The following is a 3,901-nucleotide window of genomic DNA, read 5'->3' as shown; positions in this document are numbered from 1 at the left end:
GCTCATCATGTTGGAAAACCTCTCAAAATATTTCATTGATGCTCAAAAATGGTTCAAATGATGAGAATATGAGAAATACAATAAAACCGGGTTTGTAACAATTATATTTGTTACAAACCAGAGAACTACGACCCTCAGTGACAAAATAAGACTGTTGCAGCTGTGTCGCAAACGCTGTAGCAAATAAGTCTTCCTGATGTACGACCCACAGGTGTGAGTCGTTATTACTGTAGAAAAACGACTGTTGGTGCAGGTCCGTTCTTCGTGTTCTTCATGTTCATCATCATCAGCAGCAGCAGAAACCGAGTTTGGGAAAACTCGAATTTCTTCTTCTCTGGCTCTCCTCATCCCCCCAGACTCTCGACACCCTTTCTACTCAACCCCAGCAACCTATTTATAGCCAACAGACCCATCGAATCTCGCTCATTCACTCCATATAATTCTCTTTAACTCGGCAGTAAAGAAAATATTTCTGGGAATATTTTCTTTCATGTTTCATCTTCTCACGCATTTTCAATCCTCCAAATTACCATATTTAACTCCTTCACGCTCTCACAGGGTGTGAGGGTCTTCCATGCACGCACAAAACACGTTGAATCTTCTCCAAATCACGTGAAACCCGTGATATACACGAACTGCCCTGTTTTCAACCCGTGATTTGTTTAGCTGATTCTAGCCAATTCTGGTCGAACCAAACGCCCACAGTGTGTTTAATAGGCCATATCACAACTATCTACCAAAAATCAGCCATTGAATCTCCCTAGAACACGTTCAACAATTCGATCAAAAATCTGCAGAAGTGTTCTCCATTTTCCCGCCAAAAACAAAATTCAAATGGAGAAGATGACCTCCCCCTAATCCTGTATTGGGGTGCGAATAGCAGATGCCTTTTGGGGTGACCTGGGGTGCCCCTTAGTAATTGAGGTGCCCCTTATCCAACGGTGAGAGTCCGAATAACACGTGTCCTCCGGGGCTTTTACCAACTTTTCGAGCCGAATTTTCCAAAAAATGTTTATTTTCCAAAGGTGCCTACAAACACATAAAACACCAAAATTAGTACAAACTCGAGTGCCAACAATATATAGTATTGAGATCAAATTAAACACAAAAATGTGTCTATCAAATACCCCCAAACTTATTATTTGCTAGTCCTCGAGCAAAATTTATTTTTGAAAAGATAAAAAGACTACACTTAGCACGTGCAGCAGGCCGTTAAACCGCTAGGTGGCCCTAGCGGCGGAGTGTTATCTCCGGAGGGTTTACCAGAGGTGTACCCACAAAACCTTTACTCCTAATTGGTCACAAGTATCCAAAAAGCTATGAGGACATACATATTCTCAACCTATCTCCAAGTAAGTAGAATGCCAGAGAAATTAAAGGTGTCAGCTCTAAAGCTGACTGAAGAAAAGGGGAGACAGATCCGCACCACTGCTAGATAAAGAGATATCTGCTACACAGCTAGATAAACATTGTAAGATGCATCCGCTGCTTTACAGCTGGATAAGATTAGGAGAGAGATAAAAATGAGAGGGACATCTGCTACACAACTGGACTAATTACGTGTGATGAGTTAAACTAGTGCTAGAAAGATCTTGTGCCAGATTGAAAGCAGACTAACAAAGCAACCAAAATGCATCTTTCTTCGACTCTCTCACAGTGCTCGGTAGAAATAACGTCTTCTTCGGTCTTCAACTGTTGATGATAAACTCTCGAACCTCATAGAACCTTGACAATTAACTCTTCTCTTCGATTTCTTGCTTGACTTATAAATTTCTTCTTCCCTATGGCCTTATTGAACAAAAAGAACGTAATGATGTTTCATTTTTTTTTATTTTTTATTTTCATTTTTCAGTCATTTTTTTTCATTTTTTTTCTTTTTTTTTTCTTTTTTTTTCGGGTGAACAAAAAATTACAAGACAAAAATTTACATGGCCATGAGAGAAGGACTTTCAAAACTTGGATCTTCGCAACTTGTGATGTCTTGGTATCATGGATTCTAACAACTTATATCATTTGCTCTTATAACTTCAACTTTGATTTTTGAATTATTATTTTCTATTGTTGCTTCTAAACCTAAAACGTCTTCAACTTTCTTCATAGATTTTGATGTCGCTCCGCTTGTTGATGATGATAAGTTTCTACCGAGAGAGAGTCGCAATCCAGTAACTAAGACTACATTGTGAGGTTGCTTTGTCTTTCTGGCATTTCCCTGACCTACTTTCCTTTCCATCATGTATGGTTAGGTCCATCACGGTTACCCTCTAAAAGGAACAAGTTCTCTCCTGAATTTCAAGGATCTCAATGTCTTTTTCTCTAATGTCTCAATAAGTTGTTATCTCTAGCATTCCAATTTCTATCTTTTCGGTGAGAAACAGTATGTAAACTTAGCTAACCGGATACCATGTGACGCTAGAAGTTTCAAAAGTGCAACTAAAAAGTTTCTCCCATACCCCCAAACTTAAATCTAACATTGTCCTCAATGTTCTAAAGATAAAATTAAAAGCACATGAACAAGGAGAAATTGTTACCATTAGAAGCAAAAGAGTTAAGGAAAGATATTACCGTGTCGCAAGAAGTGCTAAGTTTAAAGTCTTCAGCCAGACATCGGAAGGAATTAGTCACCTCATACAATCATATAGAAGTAGCCGGAATATTTGTGGGTCATCTGGATCAAAAAGTGCTAACCACAAGAAGAGGAAACTGCAACAGACCAAGAAGATACCGAACATACCCTTATTTAACTTTTTGTTTAAGACAACTATCTCTAGTTGTGGCTCAGGTTCAGGCTCTATAAAAGGGTCTAAATAAAAAAAATTCATAGGCAGGACTTCCTCAAAAGAAGGATTCTTAAGATCAGGTTGTAGAGTCTGGAAATACTCAAGTAGGAACTTAGAAGCACATAACAATAACCTGAACAACTGCGGATCCTTAAAGTCAATTAGACTTGACTCACAAAACTGACCACAATGAAAGAGTTGGTCTTCCTTAAGAAAATGTGTCGACCATATTCTCCTAAAGTAATTAGGTTTAGTCTCAAAACTTAATAACCGACACATCTTAAAATCAAATTTTCCCATAATTGGAAGAAAATTTATTGGTGGGAAAACAAAGTCAATCTTGGTATCATAGCCTGGGTCAACCACATCAACCAGAGGATGGGTTTCTAACAATTGAGCTTCTCTTTGGACATCATTAGGTTCAGGAAAAAGTATACGAAGATAATCTTGTAAGATGGTTGAGGCACAAATGTCAAGTCCTACACGAGGGAACTTTTTAAGAGTTAAAGCACACGGGGAATGATAATCACCCCCAAACTTAGAGTTTTCTGTGTCTCTAGAAAGACTAGTCACAACTTCCCTGATTTCTAGGTCATCGGATTCCCGAAAATGGTCAATTGATTCTTCTAAGTCGGGTTCATCCTCACTCATCTCTACGGGTATATCTTCTTCATCTAATACTATTATTTCTAAGTCGCTAGACTCTAAAACAGCATTTTCGGAATAAACCCGTTCCTCTAAACCACTATCGGCTTCGTAATCAAAAGGAAAAACTACATCGTCTAAAACGGTGATATCCCTAATCAAATCCTCGTCCTTTTGAATAGGTGAATAATCATAAAAACTATTTGGATTTGAACTAGAAATAATATATTCATTATAAAGCTCAATTGGATTAATAGATTCCTGATTACTATGCCTACATATTTCAGATTCTTCATTACTACTATCCTCATCATCATAATAGTACAAAGATGATTGAACCTTATCTAAATAAGTAGTGTCTTTTATTCTAGCCTCGTCCTCTAAATTAGGAAAATATTCACTATTGATATCAAGGGTAGAATTAGAAACCCTATTTTTGAAATTTAGATTATTTCGAGCAGCATTAGCCAACTGTTCAT

This window comes from Papaver somniferum, unplaced genomic scaffold (assembly GCF_003573695.1).
Source record: "Papaver somniferum cultivar HN1 unplaced genomic scaffold, ASM357369v1 unplaced-scaffold_95, whole genome shotgun sequence".
NCBI classification, from domain to species: Eukaryota; Viridiplantae; Streptophyta; class Magnoliopsida; order Ranunculales; family Papaveraceae; genus Papaver; species Papaver somniferum.
This window is presented reverse-complemented; position numbering follows the sequence as displayed.